Genomic DNA, 21,400 nt, shown 5'->3' on the forward strand with positions numbered 1-21,400 from the left:
TCTTTGTGCCTACTTTGTAAAATTCCTGGATGATTTATTAGTTAAGTAGAGTAGAAATTTCTACTATATATACTTCTATTATATATATATATATATATTATATATATGTTATATTTTATATATACTTCTACTATATGTGCTTCTGTGTAGCACATTCTTAAAGTATGAAATCTGATGGATCACAGCACCTATGACAGTGACATAAACAGACTTCAGACCTTGCTGCCTTCAGCTGTTATTTCCAGAGTGTATTTTTATGTTGTTTGAAGTACCAGGCTGCTTGTGAATGCTAATCCAACCCCTCTGCTTTGTTTAACTTAAGGCTTCAGCTGAGCTCCATATTCTTTCTTACATGGCTCTGGAGAGCAACAGCTTTAAGCACAGCTGACAGCATTGCTATCTTGGCATCCATGTATCGAATGCCCCTCTCTATGTGGTCTTCCCACATCCTCCCTAAGTTTGCCTGGTGTTTTAAACAAGGTTCAAGAGGCCTGTGTTAGCTTTCCTGCAGCTGCATGCCACACAAGGCGTCTGCATTTCCTCAGGTCTGGCACCTCTCTGGGGCATGGCTCTTGCCAGCACCACAAAGGATCTTCAGGAGTAATGGGAAGAAGCAAAGCAGTATATGTTTGCCCTGTCAGTGCCCTGATCTCCATCTAAAGAGATGAAGCAAAGAAAGAGGGTCTTGTTTGTCTCCTGTTGGTAGCTTGCCTGGTGCTGCATGCAGAAAGAGGCTACAGGTACAAGTGGAGTGTGCACTGCTGGGAGTGCAGTACTCTCCTTTGGAAGGAGAGAGAGGATATAGACAGAGGAATTAACAACATTAATAGGAAGTTAAATGCTTTTGTCTTTCTGGTTTATTCACCTCTGATGAGGCTTTCTGTCATTTGCTCTCATAGATTTGCTATGGATTTGCTAATAGTTTTGTGCTCTGCAAAGAGTCGTGAGTGCAGTGAGAAAGCTGCTGAGTTTTGATTTGTCTGACTTTGTCTTCCAAACTCTCTCAGGAGTCTTCAGGATAAGTTGGAGGAGAGATTGATTTGAATTTGTTGGAATTTTTTTTTTTTAAGAATTGATGGAAGAGAACTTTAGTGGTATGTGTAGGACCAGTCTTAATAATTTCTCATTCTTATAAGTGTGCTTTCTAAATACTGTAGTTCTGGAAGGAGACCTGTACAGAGTAGATTTTCTAATGGCTTAAATTCTCTAAAAGCCTTTGGTCTGGTCTTTCTCGTGGGCTGTCACGGTATTTTAAAAATAATTTTATGATCCTTTTGTGACTGGTTCTGTTACCCATTTTGTTGGTTCATGGTGTCAGGAGAGGGACCTAATTTATTGGGGAAAGTAAAATTCTCTTTTATTACCAAGAATGTTTGTTGCAACCAGTTGTGGGAAAAAAAGAAACAGCATTGCATATAATTTCAAGGTTCCTAGTGCAGTTGCAGCTTCCATCTTTTCACAAATGAATCTTACTGGTGTTGAGGTTTGTGGCAGCAGTATTAGAAAGGTGTGCCTTTCTAATATGTCTATCTTCAAAAAAATGTATGTGTAATACTGCCTATAAAATGGTTTTCAAGTGAAAATAAGACACCTAAATGTCCAAAGTCATCTAATTCCTGGTAGAACAAATAAAGCCTGAAGTGTACCAAAATCATCCAATTATGCTTGTTTTTAGGCTTCCTCTTCTAATGAGTTCCTTGTCAATTTTCACCGAAACAGAAAAGTTCCTTTCGTAGTAAGGGTTAGTATGAAGCAGCTCTTTGTAGAATCTACTGCATTGTGAATATCTAGAAGTAAATTTAGAATATCTTAGAAAGCACAGGAAGACCAAAGTTTAGAAAGAATTCTAAACTAACCTCAGGGTTATTAAAAACCCCCTGAGGTTTTTCCAGTGTGTTTCTCTTTAATGGATGACACTGCTGTATATCTCTTTAATGGATGAAGCTCTGTCCATATCTATATATGGAAGAAGGCAGTTATGTGGGGTTTTGTTTTGTGGTTGATTTGGGGTTTTGCTTTGTTTTTTTAAGTCATGATACTGTATCTTTAGCTTGTAAAGAATGCAGTTTGATGGTAAGGTATGGGGAGCATGACTTTTGTTCCTGGTTCCCATTTCAGTGTGGAAGTGTGTTGGATAGATAAGAGATGAATAAAGGGGGGCAGACCAAATGGAATAAAACTGAGAATATGTATAATAGAACTTGAGAAATTTGGGTGTATGAAATGTTGTTGGGCAAGGGGTTAACTTTCTTGGGAACAATAAGAAGGAGCTGGGATGGTGTGAAAATGTAATGCCTCTCATATCCAGTTTGTCAGGGTCTGTGTCATGTTTGTGATAAGCAGTTTCTATACAAACGTCTGAATCATCTGTAGATGACAATTCAGATTTACAGTTCTTTTGTTATCAGGACACTCATGTTCCAGACTAACAACCCTGGTGTCTGATTAACCCTTTCTATGGAGATGGTCTCTAACTCCTTAGTTGTAATATATTAGAGTATGTTAAAGAGGGTTTTGCCTGCTCTGTAGGAATCTGTTAGCACATTCTTGTGTATAGGCCAGCTGCTCCATATCTTTTTATCCCCTTTAGGATAACATTATTTGCCTTCAGATGAGGGCAACAGACTTGACTACCTCCTGGTTTTATCTTTGTCCTCAATCTCTCTGGAAATATGCTATGCAATTGTTACTTCATATGATATATTTCCCACTACTCACAGCTTCAGCCGAGCTTTGTTATTCCAACTTCCTGGACACATGGAGCAGTTGTTGCACATGGCTGTTGATTCACTGCTCAGTCCCAGCACAGTGGCATTCTTATTGACTCAGTCCCAGTCGTTCTACTCCCACTCTGTCTCCTCAGCACAGTCACTCTTTCATTCTCTTGTCCCCATTCACCTTCACCTGGCCGTTGTTTGGTGTCAGTTCAGTGGTTCTGTCTTGGCTAATACATCATTTCAGTCCTGTGTCACCAACTACTCTCATCTGGTTGCAACTCTTTAGAAACACCGATTGCGGCAAACTTGTTGCTGTTTTGCAGGTACCTTGACATCTTCCTGTGCATGGGAAAGGGAACATTAAAGCTAAGTGAGAAAACCAGACTAGAACTGTCTGCTTGTGGAGAGCAGCTTCATTCTGACCTAAATAGTAGTCTGTGAGAAGGGTTGAGGTTTGTTCTGGGTTTTAAATACTCTGAAAGGCTGCTAAAATCACCACAACTTTAAAAATCCCTTAAGCTTGCACACACACTGTACTTGTGGATAGTCGCTTTGGTCTTCCTGTTCACAAGAAAAAAGGTGTAGTGGAACTGGAAAAGCTTCAGAGCAAGTTGGTAGGAGCAAAATGTTCAAGAGAACAGAACAATCTCATAAAGAGATTGCTGTGGAGAAGGCATGAAAGAAACCCATGCCTCATAAATAGATAAGAAGTAAACCAAACGACTGGCTACTGTCTCATGCTAGGTGCATCAAGTGAAACTAGTAGGTTGATTCAACATGAAAATAGAGTTGATTCATCCCACTATATGAGCTGCTGAACTCCTTGTCACAGAATGACACAGATGCTGAAAGATTACATGGGTTCAAGGCTAACTGGACAAACTCAAGGAAGACAAGACAAATCTGTTCAGAATTAAATACAAAGATCTTGCCTCTAGTTGTAGCCACAAACTGGAATAAGGAAGACTCTTCTATGGCAACACTGCTGCATGCTTGTCCTGTTTTAAACTCTTCCCTAAACATCTGACATTAATCATACATAGCTGGAGACAAAAGTAAGGGGGTAGAATGACCCTTGGTAAACTCCCCTACAGCTATTCCCATGTTTTTGTGCTGTGGGCTTTTCAGCGTGTATGAATTTTGTCCTTTTTACCATCACCACCCTCGGTGCTTCCTTTGCAGAGCAATTGAGAAGTCACATACCGAAAGACAATGTTGCAAATGAGGCTCCACTTGGTCAGTGCAGTGGATGCCCTTTGTAGCTGTGGTTCTCTACCACCTGCTGCTCTGTGTGGCTTCTGCAGGGTGTTCTTTCACGTAGCCTAGTTTATGCTTACCTCATGTTTTTAATAAAGCTTTCTGTACAAACATTAGGCAAGGAAAGGAGCTTTTGAGACAGCATCGATTTTGTAGAGGGTGATGGCTCTAACCAGACTTGCCTAGAAAAGTGTTAGCTTCCTTGGAGTGAGCTTCAGAGACTTAAGTTTATTTGATTTGCTTGATTAGGTGAGGGAGAAGTGTGAAGGTAAGTCTGGGCTTTTTTATTTATGATTCGTTTTTCAGTTTTTTGGTTTTTTTTAAAATTTAAATCTTCAATTTTTATGACTAATTGGAAAAGCATAATGTTGGGGTTTTTACACATAAACATTTGAAGTACGTTGAGGCATCATGAAAGTAAAAAAAAAAAATAATTTGTGTTGCCAAGCTGTGAATCTGATATGTTCCAATAATAATGTGATTTGTCTAGGATATGAAGCATTTCAGTATCTTTTAGAATGGGAAAACAGTATAACTACTTGTATAAAAGGAATAAATAAATACCCCAATCTAATAATGCATTATCTGTTTAAAGGCAGAACGTGAAAAAAGACCTTTTATTTGTGACAGTTGCAGATAAAGCATCATGTTGCCTTTTGGCAAGTTCTTTGCAGACTTGTACAGAGAAAAAAAAGTATTATGGACAGTAATGTAACAGTTTTACATAGCTGCTTGTAAAACCAGATTATATAGCTGTATACCAGGACGCCTTACAGAAGCTTTGACTTACTTATTCCTCCTTTATGGAGCTCAACAGATTTATCCTTATAATATGGGATATTTGTGGTATGTTGGAAGGATATAAGTGTTTTTGTATGGTGTTTGCTTACTGATTTAAAAAGAAAGGGCCAAAGCATCTTTTTGGACTAAGGAACTGTCATCAGCCTGAGTTTGTAGTAGTTGGAAGAGGAGGAGAAAGAGATATATTTTCTCTTGAATAGTTTATGGGTGGAATGGTGGATTAAAAAATATCACGTTAAGTAGACTTTTTGAAGGGTACAAATTTAGGATGAGGAAATAAAGTAGGACATAATTGCTGTTCTCATGGCTAAAAAGCAATGAGCCAGACAATAGATAAGACTGTCAGTTTGAACAACAACAAAACCAATGTTTTTGCATGAAACTATTCTGAAACAAATGCCAGGAGGGTGATTATTCCCCTCTACTTTGTAACCTTTATATGCACTTGAGTCTAGTTTTCCTACTCAAACAGTAGAGCTACGTTTGCTCCTTACATTAATATTGACATATTGACATGTGGCTTATATTATTTACAATTTAAAGATTCTATGATGCTTTTCTCATCTGAAAAAGCATTTCATTGTTAAAAACCTTCCACTCACCACAGCAGTTGTGGAGGAAAAAGGTAGTTAAGTGGGCATCAGAACAAAGCAGGGAATTCTTTTTTTATTTCTTTTTTTGCATGGCTTTACAATTTTAGCTAAATGATACCCATACATATTGATGACTTCTCAGATCTAATAACTCAGAGGAAAAATCTGTGGTGAAATCTCTGGTTTTGGTTCTTCAGTATTAAAAAAAAAAGAAAACTTGAAAATATCACTCATGTTGATAATGAATATGTTGAGCTGATTCATCACTTTAACAACTGTAAGTAAAAAATATTTCGCTTATCTCCTTAGTGGATCATCCTTGTGGATGCTGAGTATAAATTTTTAAGTTATCACAGTTCATTTTGTTGGGAGGTTAGTGGAAGAAATCATAATTTGGGAAATAATGGAAAGTAAATAATGGAAATATAATGGAAAGGAAAACTAGGACATGATTTTATATAGGATTGAAAGGCAACACAACTTCTCTGCCGCACTTCTGTGGTACAAGTCACTTTTTGAAGGCAAGAATGGCAGTAAGATTTGAGGGGGAGGAGTAGCACTATGATATTATAAAGTACCCAGTGTGATTATTTGTTGTGTGTATAACTTTGCAGCTACTTTGAGCATTTCTGCTCATACTTTTAATGCAGAAGTTGCTTGTGACTTCAAAAATTTGGTTGTGAAGAAGCAAAACTTTTTACATCCTCTGCATGTGAGTTTCAAATACTAGTCAGCTGTTAATTGCCATCAATTAATTTATAAGGGTTTTGGAAAGTGGTGGTGGAAGTTTTCTCTCTGCCTTGCATGCTCCAGATGCTCTGAACAGTCAGAAGTAATAATGTAGACAATAATCGTTTGCCTTTGACACAGTCATGATCCTTGTCGTCATCATAGAGCCAAAAAGTAAGACTGCTGGTGATATGTGTGGTGGTTTATTTTCACATTTTGAGCAGGGAGGGATGATTTAAGAGACCACTGAATGCTAATTTCTGTTGCTTTGTTACCATGCTTTTTAAATGGAAGAACAGCAAATGGATTTAATTTTTATAAGACTTGCAGCCAGTAATTGTAAAAATTCTCCATCTGCTTATTAGCAGCACTGTCTCTCTATGAAAAGAAGAAAGATGCTTGTGTTTTCCTGATCTGGAATGAACTGGAATGAATGAATGAAATGTTCTGAAGGAGATTCCTGACTGTTGGTAGTATTGTAAGGTTAAACTGCAAGAAAAATATATTGCAATGTATTTTTTTTGATCAGCACTGTGACTCTTTAAAAATGCACTTCATTGCTTAGGCTCGTTATCTGCCACAAATCCATTGTCACTTCTCGTACATTTTGGTACAGTTCTCAGCATAATACTCATTATCTTTTCTGAGATTTCTTTAGATGTTGTAGCAATAGTAAACCACAATGACTTAATCAGAAATCTATGGCTGGTGACCCACCTGTGGTGCCTTCCAGTGGCTTTCTTTGCTGACATTAAAAACATTAATTAGAATATAAGAAATTCTACAGTAATACCAGAATTCTGGAGAGTTCCGTTTAAAAGTGATTGGATTTTTTTTCTGGAGAAAATTCTAATTACAATTATAATTATTAACTTTGTTAATAATTTAGTTAACTTTATTAACTAAAATAAATTATTTTTTTTTATAGATAAGTCAAATGATGCTCCCTCAGGAAACCTCACTCCTTAGGAGTGTATCAGAAAAGAAGCATTCACTTGCTTTGTGCTTCTTTGCTTTTTGCACCTCACATGGGCCACTGTCCCAAATAGGGTGCTGAGTTCAAAATGTCTCTGGCCTGACTTGTTCTTGCTGTTCTCACTTGGTTTTCTTCATCTCCACAATTTTTAAATTGCTGCTTTATTGCATGTTTAAGTCCTCAGCTTCCAGAGCCTTGTTAACATGTTATCTTACGTGGCATTATGCCGGTGTGGACGGGATTAAAGCAAAAGGAAGCCCTGGATTTCTGCTTGCATCTAAAATGAGCAGCAAATCTGATTGGCTATTTCTGTTTAGTGAAACTGAAACTTTGTACCTGGTGCCTCAGTCTCTCTGGCAGGTGTTAGTCCCAGTCTCTCTGGCAAGCATTAGTCCTAGTCTCTGCAGTTTCTAGCAAGAATAGTGTTTTAATTTCTGCTATGTGAAACCAGATTAATTGCATGCATAGAAATCTAAACAAAAAATGCTGGAAAAAGTTGCAAAGAAATTCTTTTGTTTGGTTTTATGAGCTTAACTATTTAGTGTTAGAAAGAAAGGAAACTGTACTGTGGAAAATCAATACTTGTTAAAAACTCTGAAACTCCACACAGAGGACAAACTAAGGCAAACTAGTCCATAACGAATCAGAAACATAAGATTAAAGTGAAGGAGATGATAATTATGGACATAAAGAAATAACAATACATAAGAATGAAATTAGGACTGAAGACACCAATTTGGCATTTTATTTAAGTAAGACATGAGTACAAATCTGTTTTAACATTGTGAAACTCTGTAGAATCCAGAAGCCTGATGGGTTGTATCACATTGTTTCTGTGGTTAAAATGCGGTCACTACTACAGGTGTGTGTGTTTGTTTTTAGAAAAATACCTCAACCTGCACTAGCTTTTGAAAAAGAAAACACACATACACACATCAACCTGAAGCTGTAATTGGTAAAAATAAAAACAAGCATCTAGAAATATGTTGCCATATGTAGCTGGCAAGGAGCATCACCTCCTTTCCTGCAAACAGTAATAACTTCTATTTAATAAATAGAAAGGTCTCGAGTTTTGTATGCACAGTCAGGTGCAATTTGTTTGCCTCTGTCTATATTTATTGTAACCACAGATCATATAAATCCTGTTGTGTTGCCCTGTAGGTAGCTTGACATTTTTTCCTTTCACTCATTTCCAGTGCATTTCATCTGGTAATAAGTAATTTCTAGACCAAAGTGTTGTGAGGACTGACAGATCGGATGTTGTGAAAAAGCAATAGAAATAAAATGCTTCAAGTTTAAATGTTGCAGAAGCTGAAATGCAACACCAGCCTAATTGTGGCATTATCCTGGGTTTACTCACCTATGAATTTGATTGTATCTGTCATGTGCTGCCGCACTTCCTGCTGCTCTGAAGTCATGTTTTTGTGTTGCTTCTGCACTTAACAACTCACTCTTGTTATGGATATGTCCTAGATTCTTTTCTCTGACCCTCCAAATGGGTATTTTAACTATGTTTAAAAAGGGGTGAGGAGAAAGTAGGCAAACGTGTTAGATTGTCAGGTTCTGCAACATTACAGATAATAAGTGCTCTTCACTTTATTAGCAAATGACCCAATTCTCAAATCAGTAACTTGGCACGATAACGGAACTACATGATATTTCTGTACCTTTTCAGTATCTGAGTCTTGTTTACCCTTGTTTTTAAGGAGGATGACCAATCTGATAAAATTGTCCTTCATTTAAAATGACAGTGTTGTATTTAAGAAAATAAAAGTATCCCTTTTGCCTGCATTTTTTTCCTTACCTGGAGGGTATGTAACTAGCTGAAGTTGTGTGCTGTTGTGGTTGCTTTCACATGTACATAGTTTAACATGGTTAGAGATGGCTTAGGAGTCAGCTGTGCTGTGAAAATGGGATTTTACTATTAAACTTGTGGATAGGTGGGGTTTTATTTTGTCTGTTAAATGGAAACATAACATGCTTCAGTGGAAAGTTTTAATTCAAACAGTATATACTAAAGTCAGGGAATGTGTTACTCTGATTTTGGTTCTGGTGCAGCTAATTGCATGCAATCACTTGAGATTCCCTGAACTGCAAATGAAAATACAACACAGTTTTATGTTCCAGGGAGATGAGGTGGTTTAGGGGAGAGAGAGGGGCAATGGATGGCTTTGCTGGCTTTTGTGGTCAGCTACAAAACACGAGGACTTGTTGCTTTATCTTTTAGTTATTAGAGATCCCAACTAATTTTATTTTTTTTCATATCCCATTCACAGATTTGAAGGGTGTAAAAACAAACAATTTTTTTGAATACACACTTTAATAACACAATAAAAAATTAATCTCACTCTTTTCTGAGCGAACAGTCCTGTTCATTTACTTAGAGGCTGCGAACCACACTGGGTGTTAGGAAGACAAGTAGCCTGCGTGATTGCGGTAAGTGTGTCACATCCTGCCCTCAACTTTGCCCTCCTTGGAGGCTCTGGCAGTCTCTCTGTGGTTTGCCCACTAGCCAGCTGGGAGTGGCTCGAGAAAACTTCTCTAACCTGTGGATCTGGTTCTCGAGCAAACTTTCAGACTTAACAGTATCTTGATGCTCATTGCCAAACCCAATTAGGAGAGAGGCGAGGGTACTGGGGCAGGCTTTCAAAGTTTCACGGAAGACTCAGCTGTAATTTTGTGACAAATTTAATTGTGTGTATTCAAAGCAATGTAGTATGAGGATTGCTGCAGGGCTTTTTCCTCCTTGACAACCCAGTCAACTCCTTTGTAAACATGAGACTACCAAAGAGCTTCCCTTGTCTGTGAAAATCTGCTCCCCATCCCTGTGGCAGGAGTAGTGTTTCTGACTGTGTTTGGAGGGGAATGGGCAGGCAGCTTCTTTGACATTAGAAATATACAGTGTGAATGCCAGCACATCTTTTTTAAATAAATATGAACTGCTCCTTCCATAGGGATTCTTAAAGATAACTATCGAGTCAAAGCATGTCACTGGAAATTTGTGTGTCGTTTGAATTCCCTGTCATTTTTGTCATCAGCAATCTTTGTATTTCTTACTTGAATGCTGTTTCTTCCTGTAACTTGCCAAACTCTGAATTCACTTTCTCTGCTACTTGTGCCTTCTTGGATCTGGAGTCTGACCATAAAAAGACACCATTAGAAACTGAGTCCACTGATTTTTCTCCTGCTCCATGAAAATTTTCACTTATACATGGTTGTGTCAAAAGATTGTAGATTGTTTATAGGGAGCTTTTAAATTACTCATTTTTAAGGAGTTCCATTCTCTGCTTTGTCCTGATTAGCATTTGTGGTTTTTTCCACATGTGAATATGCTCTTGATATATCCCACTACAAGGCAAAAGAATATGGTGTAAGAATTATATTTTTTTTATCTCTCTAGACTGTTTTTTTATTTTAGGATGAAGTTACTCAGAAAATGGCATTTTGAGCGTCAGAAAATTATATACACAAAACATAAACACTTGGGGTCTTCATGAATTTTTTTCACGCTTGGGGAGATAAAGCAGAGTACTTTTCCCTACTGTTAGAGTATTGAACCTAATACCATTTTAATTTGAAAGGCATAATCAGAGTTCTGGATGGAAGAAAAGGCATTTTGAAACATGACCAGTGATACTGACCAGGGACTCCAGAAAGGGTCTAATTGCTTCCTATGCAACTTTTACTGTCTCTCTGGTTAGCAGATGGTTTATTTCTATAGTTTTAAGTGTGTAATAGTCAAGGTGGAAAATAATCAGTGTAACTTTCACATACAACATGGGCTCAGGATGTTGGAAGGACTGGCCAGAGATGTGGATTGTCTGCTAGATGCATGTCCTTTTAGAGAATCTATAACTAGACAAAAATGTTGTCGTCTCTCAGCTGATGGATGAAGGGTAGTGGAACACTGGATAAGATATTAACTGATGCAGCTTTTCAGGTTTCAGCACTGAAATGGTGGAAGCAGCAGGGGCTGTAAAGGTAGGGAGAAATTTTGTCTTGCCATCATCTCCTTATGTGCTCCTCTAATGGTATGGACTGGATGCTAGGCTGAGGGTGTGTGTGCAGAAGGTAAAGAGGATGAAATTGGATCTGTGTTCCTGTTGTTATGGGTGATGGCCTGGCTGTAAAGCATTACTGGAGGCTTGTTCCATCAGGATGCTGGGGTGTGTTTGCTGGTGGCAGGTACAGGGCCTGAAGGGGTGACTGTGGAGACTCTCCTCAGCAGGTGTATGTGAGCTGATTTTGATCCTGCACCAACAGGTGTCAAATGTCTTGATCAGTCACTGAAGAGGAGAATAGAGCGTCAGTGAAATAAGAGGTGACCGGCAAGAAGAAGAAAAAGGACTTGAGGCCTGGCTTTGGAGAGAAGGAGGGGTAGTCTGGGAGGGAGGAAATGCAGAAAAGGGAAGTAATAGCAATATGGTGTGTGGAGGAAGCACACAGAGTCCATGATTCTTTAAGTTTATTTTGCCTGTCCTCCTTCTGCTTGTGTGCTTGTCATCTCATGACAAGGTGTTAGCACAGTCCATGGGTGAGTGGCATAACTGTGTCACCGATCATCCCCTGTAGGCTTGGGGTGCATGCTGTGCTGCCTCTGGGTGAGGGCTGGGTGAGGGGGGTGAGTCAGGGGCAGCCCTGGCAACGCAGCTGCTGTCTGCCCTCGCTGCCTGGCTGAGCGCTGCACTGGAATTTTCCAGGTAGGGCACAGATAGAGGTGAGAGGGAGAGCGCGTGGGACGGGATTTGGACAGGGAAGGGCTCGTCCTGGGGAGAACTACCCGTATGCCGAGCCTCTGGTACAGAAGGGAGCACCAGTAATAAACTAATGAATCGGGGGAAAATGTAGCAGATAAATTTAAAAACTTCTAATGCTGCCTTCGTGTTTTATTACCTTTTCATTATCATTTTCCTTTATTAATTTGAAACATGCACTGACTTTTTTTTTTTTTTTTTTTCCTCTCCCTCTCCAGCATGGATTTCAACACATACTTGTGTGGGTGCCAAGAACACTGTGTTCTGTTAAGTCACGGGGTGACGTCGGGCGCTGGCCACCCGCCAACCTGGGTCAAGTTCATTCAAATAAGTTTCAGCGGCGGCCCTTGCTGCCCCAGCCCCGACAGTCCTGCCTTCGCATGGTAGATGGCTCTCTTGCGTTAGTTTTCCGGAGAGCTTGGGATTTCAGGGCTTTAAATTTTACAGGCTTTTGGATTTTCCGTAATGTTTGCAGATGGATTAACAACAAAAAAAAAAAAAAAGAAAAAAAAGAAAAAAAATTAAAAAAATAAAATAGCCTGACCGTGCGTGATTCTGTGAGAAGAGAAAAGGAGATGGCCATGGGTTTACTGAGCAGAACAAGGTCTGCAAGTTGGAGCATGTGTTCCTCTGCTCACTGATTTTTATTACTTCTTTTTTTTTTTTTTTTTTTTCTTCTCCTGTCCTTGGATGGCTTTTAATCATGATGTAAAGACTTTGTGTCTTTAAAGCAGGAGCTACCCCTGAGTTTCCAGTGACAATCCTGTTCATGACAGAAATAGATGGAAAGGCACAAAAAAGTGTGTAAAAGCAGCAATGGCTGTGCTAGATTAATCACTTCCCTTTCCTACAGGATTTTGTATTTTGTTCTCTTAGCTCTCGAACTTTGGACTTGCTCTTAAAAATGCATTAAGCAAAGAAATCTCTTGGTCGGGGTGAGCTTTCCATGTACAGGATTATCTCATGTCATGGTGTTAAAAAATCAGACCAGATTTCTCAGTCTCTTTATTCCAGCTTCCCTTTCAGGGGACTGTGTTGTTGCTACTTTGCATAGCAGCATACTTTTCCTTCCTGTAACCCTACCAGAAATCACACTAGATCCCCTCCCCTTCACTTCCAGTAACTGCTCTGTGAGCAATAATTTTGGAACTACTGGCAAAATAAGAGTCTTTGACAAGCTTCTAACATCCTTACAGCAGGACAGCATTTGTAACACTAGAGACATCACTAACTGGTCTCTAAGACAGCTGTTGATATTTTAGTATTTAATGAGAAACCCATTCTTCCTGTTTGCTTCTGGGATATATATTTTTAATTAAGAATGAGATCTCTGGGAAAACTTGGTGTTTCCAGAGAAAGCTGATTGGTTTTAAAGAGAGTAGAGAAGTGAATTTGCAGGTCATGATTTAGATCTGTTTTCACCATCTCTCGTTTGGACAGATTAGCCATTTTAGTTTTATTCTTTTGAGCTGTGCACCAAGTTTCCAGGTCTTGGCTCACTTGATAGTTGGCTTTTAAGGGAGAGAAACATAGTAGTGTCAGGTTCCCATGATTCAACACCCACTCCTGAGTTACCTGTTGGTGCTTGCTGGCTTATCTTCTCTGTGTGGGAGAGTGGAGGATGATCAGATTTGTGTTCATCACTAGGTGTCACTCACTTGCAATTACTTAAAGTACATTTCAGGGCAAAATTAAAAGAAACAAGAAACTCTCTTGCTTCCTACCTCACCCAATTTGGGTGTGTGTGGGGGAAGAAAATGGTGTGAAATCTGGAAAAGAATATTTTCTCATCCTTCTTTCCCATAAAACTATTGTATGCGATGTTTTGTAATTTTATTGCTTTAAGTGTGTCTTAGTCTGTTGGCTTTTTTTCTTGTATAGTTCCATTGATGCAAGATAATGTTTTCTTGTGTATTTTCAGTTATCTTTTCTGCTCCCTTATCAAGTGTGTAAAAACTTGAAGAATAGCAGATAGCATGTAAAAGGGAAATCTAGCTCAAGGGAGATGCAGTGATGTAACTACAGGATCATTTGAGAGAATGCTTGGAAAAAAATGAGACTACAGGACTCAAAATTGTTCCTGGAACTTGACCGCTGAGCTATGTTGGGCAAAGGATGCTGATTAAAAACTGTGCACATATAAAGATGATTTATCTTTGTGTTATTTAACAAATTATGTGGAATGTGATGCCTCAGCTGTGTCCTGGTCAGCCTTCTCTTTCATCAAATGATTAGTGTGGGGAATGTATATTCAGTTGTTGAAATATAGAATATTTCAAAATTCTAACACTAGTGCTGAATAAATAAAAGTGAGGGAGAGGAGGAAAGTTAACCAGTGAAACTCAATAGATTTGTTCAGTGCACGCCAAATCCTCTAAGTATCTTATTCCAGAGGAAGCTTTTTCAGAGAGTGTACAAGTGTCCATGTAGATAGCTGGAAACTTGATTGGCAAGCATGACAAATTTATTTTACTGTATCTCTCACCCTTCCCCTGTATTTTTCCCTTGAGATGGGAAATTGGTGTGTTTTATCCAGCCTGGTTCTGTCATTTGATTTGGGGACTGGGACTGCTGTGGATTAGAATGTTTTGTAGACCATGCCATCCCTCCTTCGTGTCAAAGTGAACTAGGTCTGGGTTGTGACTGTCCCCTTGGGAAATTGAATCTCATGGAGGATCTCAAGGTAGTAGTCACTGGGCAAGGTTCTCTAAATGGCTTCAGTGGTGTTAAATTTGGACTTGGAGTGTCATTAAAAAAAAAAAAAAAGGTGAAAATGCAAAGCTTGTCTATTGTGCATTCCTTTTTCATCCTCTCTCCTGTGTAACCAGGTTCATTAGTTCAAAAGGTATAACTGTATACAGAAATTACCTTCCCCCACCCTGTTTTATACTAGAATAGCAGAGGCTCTTTGAGATCACCTTCTTCTCTGAGAAAGGTGACCTAAGCCAAGGAAACCCATTCTAGACAAAAATCTTGTTCCTGCAAACCTGCAATGATGATTTGCTGAGAGTAACAATAATAGAGCAAATCTGCTATGTGGATATCCATAGAAGCTGCGTGCTAACTGTGTAAACACATAAATCTCTTAAGCTCTGTGTCAGACCCTGTGTTTACAATGTCTTTGCTCATATTTAGGCCCTAAAACCAGCATGAATTTCTTATGACAGCTGAGAAGAAAACACGCAGCCTCCACTGATACCTGCACAGATATGACAGAACTCTTAATCATAAGATTTAGTTTCCCTTTGCGAAGATTATAGGTTGAGATTCATCTCCTTGTTCTATCTTGGATTACTAAGTGTTTGTGGCTGTGTGTCACTGTATTTATCTAGTCCACATACTGTATTTGAATTTAACTGAGAGTGTGTTTGAATGAATAAAGTAGCATAATTTCCTTCCCTTCCCCTGAAGGAGAGGTGGGTTTCTTCTAAAGTATGGCAGCTATTATGACTAACTATATAATTACACCTTTAATCAGACTAAACTATTTTAGATACACAGTAGCCCCATTTGGCCCCTCAGTGTTGAACTGAAAACCCTCTAAAGATGCATAGTATGGCACATAGTCATCATCGTCACCTTTAATCACTCAGCATATTAAAGCCACTGTGCAGGAGTGTACATGGCTATGTGATTTGCTTCTGGGGGTGGTTGTGAGGACAGGAAAGAGAAGCATGTTACTGAAGATTCCTTTTTCTGATTCTGAATCTGCAATGACACTATTGTGTGTCTCTTCTTACTGCCTCTAATCATTTTGCCACCATTCAATGGATTTCTTCTACTGTTGTATTGCATTTGAAAGTGAATGTGGCTCTGATGATGTGGGGAGCAGTTTTTAGTCTCTCTGGGCTGCTGAAGTTACTGATGGTGTGGGAAGCAAGTGGTTCAATGCACAGTTCAGAGGCATGGCCTCCAGAAAGCCTATCTTTGAACAATGAGCGAGGTGTCCTTGTCCTCACAGCTCTTCAAAGACACAGCAGGGCTGCTGAGTGTTCAAGCTAAATGCTGGTCTCTAATATCTGGTATATTGGGAGTCATCCTTAATATAAGAAAATGTACTGCCACCACTAACATATCAGTTTTTTAGTTCATGCATTTCACCTCTGGTGTTAATTCTGTGACTTTAATAAAGCCCAATAAGTGCTATTTCTTGCAGATCTTAATTATACTAGCAGCCATTTTTAAAAGAAATCTTTTGCTCTATTTGCAATACAGTTGCTTCCAATATTTGCTTCAGTTGTGTTTCATGTTTTGCCTGATATGGTTTTGGTTGTTTGTTTTTTTGTTGTTTTGGGGTTTTTTTAATGTAAAGAGGAAGAATAGAGGAGGAAAGGAGGGGCAGATGCCACATAATGAAGGGATACAACCAGAAACGCCGTTCTGTGAAATGCAGCCAGGTGCATGGATTGTACAAGGTGGCATACATGGTTTATTTTTGTTGGCATTTTTGAAACTAATATAAGCTAGTTTCAGGCTAAAATGTTAAATATTGTTGGGAGAAGACTTGAAAATGGCTAAGAATGCTAATGAAGAAGGTTAAAAAGAGCTTAGGGTTGAGCTGTGATCTCACATGGAAAGGCCCAGAGTTCAGAAGTGAGCAGACCTGTGGCTCCAAGACACACACATGCACCTGGCAGAGTGCTTAGTCTTAATGATGCAGTCTGTTTTACTTGACCATGAGTGAAAAATTCTGAGCATCATGTTTGCAAAAGGGATCATGACAAGGCTAGGGCTTGTTGCCTGTTACTGCATGTTTTCTCACAGCTTACTGGGTATACATTAATATTGCATAGGGATGTTGGTACAACACTAAGATAAGGGCAACAAATTAAAGCAGACATAAGAAATGAGAGAGCCTTTGTAAAAATGTGCAGACAACTCATTCAGCACAACTGTTGATGGCTTGGCCTTGAGCTCAGTTGGTGGAGCTGCTGCTGCCTGGCTGCCAAGATAATGTGTGTGATGTAATCGTGCCAAGCCCATACTATCACGGTATTACAGCAAAACTGTCTGTGAACTGGGCACATTCCCAGTTACATTCAGGTACAGTAACAAGGTAAATGGAAAGATTTTGGCAGCACTGTATATATGTAGAGTTACAGTTTGAAGTGGGTGTTTTAGGGCAAAAAGGGCAAAGTGTCTTTTGCTGAGCAGGTAAAGAACATAGTCTTTGTTCAGTGCCAATACTATCTCTTTTACTAAATGATCCTGCAAGGATGCCTCTCTCCCTAGCTGCAGAGGAGCATTGCAAGCTGCATAGGAAAGATGTAAGAATGGCTACATAGGACAGATAATAAACCCATCCAGCCCATTGCCCTGTCTGTGCTTGCGGTCAGATGCCCGCAATGTGGACACTGGGTATTAGCATTGGTTAAGCTGAAAGGATTAACTGGCCAAATAAGAATACCAGCTGCTTTGTTGCTGGATGAATATGACATAATCCCTGATCTTCAGTGAAAACAAGGTATTTGAATGCTAGAAAGTTCCAAGTGTTTGTTGCTCTTTTGTTGGTTTTTTTTTTTTTTGCTTGGAGACATATTCTTAAGATACTTATATAGTCCTAAATTGAGCTTGTTTATGTGGTTGCATGCAATTTCTTTATGCAACCTTCCCAAACCCTTCCTGCTTTCCAAAGTTTTTGGAACAGTTAGTTAATTCTAACTCTCCATCTTCCTCTTTGACTGAAATTTGCAATTTCCTTTCGAGAAACAACTTCCTATTGAGTACTAACTTATCTGACCACTTTGATGTACTTGAAGTATTTTTTTGAAGTCCTGAAGGCATTGCAAAATCCGGCGTTGTCTTCACAGCTTGAATTTCTGCACTGTCTGAATTGAGGAAGTACAGAAGTGGATAGGAGCTCATCTAACAAACAAATGAAAATACGATTAAATTGTGCTTGATCGTGCAGTGTCATTGTAAAATTCCAGGCTGTGGTAATTGAAACCTGGTTAGGCAGCTCAAGAGGACTGAATTGTCACGTTTTTGCTGTGATCAGCATTGGCTTTGGGGAGATCTAGGAGTTGAGTGGATTTCCAAAAAATGCTGCAGCGTGTTTGGAGGCAGATGCAGAAATGGGCTGATTTCTGCAGTGCAGCCCATCATCATGCCAGAGCTACAGGAATCTAAGTGCTGGCCTGCAAAATAGCCGTTAAACTTAGATTTAGATGCCTGTGTTCTATATACAATGAACAGATGAGCTTAAGTACTAAATACCAGGATTCCCAGCTACTGTCTTTCTGACCAAGGAACACTTAAGCTCCCTGGTGTTCCTGTACTTTATCTAATGCCTGTTTGATGTGGAGCAGGGACTGAAGGCTCTTCAAGATCCTTTGAATCTTGTGGGGTTTTTTTCTGCAGTGGTACAGCCTTCGAGGGAGGGGTAGAAATTATCTTCTTATTGCTTTGTATGGTGGGTTGAGACCTTTACTGAGAGGAAGGGATTTAAATTCTCTTAATATAGAGATTGTCTTGTTGGAGTTCAGACTTCTCCGTTGCTTAGGCTGAAATGCCTGGAGTGTTAGAGAAGAGCTGTGTTTGCTGTTGTGGATGTACTTTTCAATGCAAGTAATCCATGTACAGCATGCTGTGAGTAGAAATCCCTGCAGAGCATAAGCTGACACTGAATCAAGTCCCTAAACAGGCTTAAGTGCAGAAGTACCAACTTTGTACACACAGGCTTTTATGTGACATAAACCACAAGTCTGCAGAGGTGCAGTGCATCTGGTCATGTCCAAAAGGACTGACCTCTTGGACTTTGATGTCTAAATGCTATCAAAACTGCTCTTGGAGCCTGAGTATTAGCTTTTATAGCTGAAGATAATCTTATGTATTTGCATGCATAGAACATTTTTAATGTTTTCTTTTGATTGTCATCTCCCTGAAGTTATCCAAGTGATTACCAGTCTGCTGTTTTGAAGAGTTAATCAATTAAGTGAGGACTTTCAAAGGGCCTTTAATTTGAAGGTGTCCTTACACTAATTTTAAATATAAATGCTTTGCAGTTCTGCTTCCCTCACCCCTGGACACTAACAGTGCTCAGTGTTTTTATATGGGTGTCGGTGTCTAGCACCTGTGCAAAATATATTTCAGAACAAAGTTACCAGATACAATTGAGACTCACTTGTGGAAAATTTGTCTTAAAGAACGTGTCCCCAAACCCCAGGAGATGCTAGATTGAGTGTCTTAAACGTCAGGCTTTCTGACTCAGTCCTGCATTTACACCACACCACTAGATGATGACATTTTATTGTGAAGGTTCACCAGTTCAGGCAGTACTTCATAAACGTCATCTGCTTTTTAAAGTAGATCCTTGGCTTTCTATTACAGCTATTGTTTCCTCTTCTGTGTCTGAAACAGGGAATTCCCCAGATTTCTCCCAAAAGCTTTTTGTTTTTTTTGGTTTGGGTTGTTTTTTTTTTTAATAAATTCTGAGTTGTATTCTCTCCCTGGAAATCTTCTGGTTTAATTTTATTTCATCAGTCACAAGCAAAGTCTTACGGTGGTGGATGCCATCTACAGAAAATTACTTCCTCTGCTTCCACCAATGTGGTTTTATATGTTGCCTGTCAAACTGCTCTAAAGTGTAAGAAATACCTAACTGGTTTTTATACTGTAAAGTATAAAAAAAATCCTCTGTGCTTCTTTGTGGCAGGCTTGTGTTCACAGGCCACATTTGTGCACCCAGTCCTTAGAGTCTTGGCCATGATATGTGGCAGTAGTATAAGAGCTAGAAAACCCGTGAACATAAATCCAGTGGTGTTGCTATCAGAGCAAACCTGATTTATATGCTTTCTGGATCCTCTCCCTACACTATGCTTTTTAAATGGTTGTCAAATGAAATAGAGAAGCTTTTCTGATCTCTGCCTATTTTTTCCTGGACTACTATACTTGCTGTTCAGAATATGAATAACTTATTGCTTTAATGTTGTCCAAATTCTAGTTTGTCAGTATATATTACTTGAAACCACAGAACCAATTGTGATGCTGACCTTAAGTTTTGAGATTTTGAGTATAAGAAAGCACTGCTACTTTTGCTCCCTATTTTTGTGCAATATGTTTCTGTAATCCTTCAGATGTAAAGATAGCTGTCATGAAAGTCCTGCAAATATTTTTTATATATTTGGAATAAATTTCTAGAGGATGTATCTGTGTGGAGTGGGCTGTGAATTGATGTAGAGTTCAGTTCTAGGGCAAGGAGAAGTGGGTATGTAGGTGCATGCATCTGCTTTCGACATATGGTCATGTTTCCTTTCCTGTTTAGTAAATTTATCTTCTATTATTACAGCCTTACATAGAAGAAGTTAGTGAAGATAACTGAAGTTTCTTTTCTGCAAAAAGTAGAGTGAATTAAGGAACCTGTTTATAGGCAGACTACTTCTTAGGCAGAATAAGCTAACAAATTAACATTAGGTGCATAGAAGTACACAAAGAGAATCCTAAAACTGAGGAGAAAGGTCTATGACATTTCCTAAATGGTAAATGACAGGCTTATTTAAATATAAACAAACAAATGTAAATGCTTTTGTGTAGGATGTAGTGAGGTACGTGCATATATGTGGGTTTTTTTCCACTGTGGTTTTGGAGAGTGTGGGTGACTTGTTAAATTCAATTTTCAATTCCTTAAGTGCTTTCTCCTTAAGAAGTGGTTGTCTCGTTAGGTAGTCTAAATGTAATTGTACAGTTTTGCTATTTAACATAAGGTAGGCTTTCTGTTCCTTCAATAAGTGCATTCCAGGAACAATACTACTTCTACTTGGCTGTAGTGATGCAATTTTGAAGGACTTTTATTAATAGTAAAATTAAAAAAATAAAATTTCTTATTTGATGCTACTCTTGAAAATTTACACAAATGGTCAACTTTTGATCTGGAAACTCAGTTCTTCCTCCCTTCTGAGTGATTGGTCCATAACAGAATTTGTTGGCTTTTGGCAGTTTGGAGGGAAAATGCATTTAACATGTCTTAGGTTTCCAAGTGTAAATTTGGCTGTAGCAGGTGTCAATAAACATGTCAATAGGATTTTTTATCCTGAAGTCTTGGTATGTGCTGAAGTTACATTAATGGTCTGAATTGTAGTAGTTGTGGAAAACTCTAAGTCAGCATTTTCAATATCAAGGGTTTAATTGATGCACTTGTGATTGTATTTTCACATGATTTTGACATGAGTGTAAAACTGAGAAGGAATCTTTTCTCCAAGAATATTCAAATGCTTGTCTGAATCCTGAAAATATATTCCCCTTTATGCCTAGGCTAAGTAATCTTGCACCATATATATGACACAGCTGTGTTTGTTCTTATTCTGATTTTTTGACTAATTTTTTTGCTTTATTCTAGTAATATAATTAGTGTGTAGCTTGCTTTCAATGAATTGATAACTATAGAACACAATGTGATACCTACCTTTGCTCTGATATCTAGACACATGCTATAACTTTGGCTCTCCATATTTGAGAAGAGTTATAATACATTGATAGATTTGTGCAGTTACTGTCCTAGCACTGAAAGGAAAATACTGTGTGAGTTGTAGTCTAAATCATTAAAATATCAATATAGATACACTGATCAGACTTTTG

General features: G+C 38.7%; 1 protein-coding gene and 1 long non-coding RNA gene across 6 annotated transcripts in view; both read left to right on the plus strand.

The window, feature by feature from the left end:
* SPIDR (scaffold protein involved in DNA repair) overlaps positions 1-21,400 on the plus strand; it is a 194,718-nt gene that overhangs the window by 18,870 nt on the left and 154,448 nt on the right. The window lies entirely within an intron of this gene.
* On the plus strand, positions 10,607-12,133 carry LOC107200249. The gene is made up of 3 exons (XR_001519560.3): positions 10,607-11,054; positions 11,337-11,394; positions 12,046-12,133. It is a non-coding gene; the product is annotated as an uncharacterized LOC107200249 (long non-coding RNA).

This window comes from Parus major, chromosome 2 (genome assembly GCF_001522545.3).
Source record: "Parus major isolate Abel chromosome 2, Parus_major1.1, whole genome shotgun sequence".
Classification (NCBI taxonomy): domain Eukaryota; kingdom Metazoa; phylum Chordata; class Aves; order Passeriformes; family Paridae; genus Parus; species Parus major.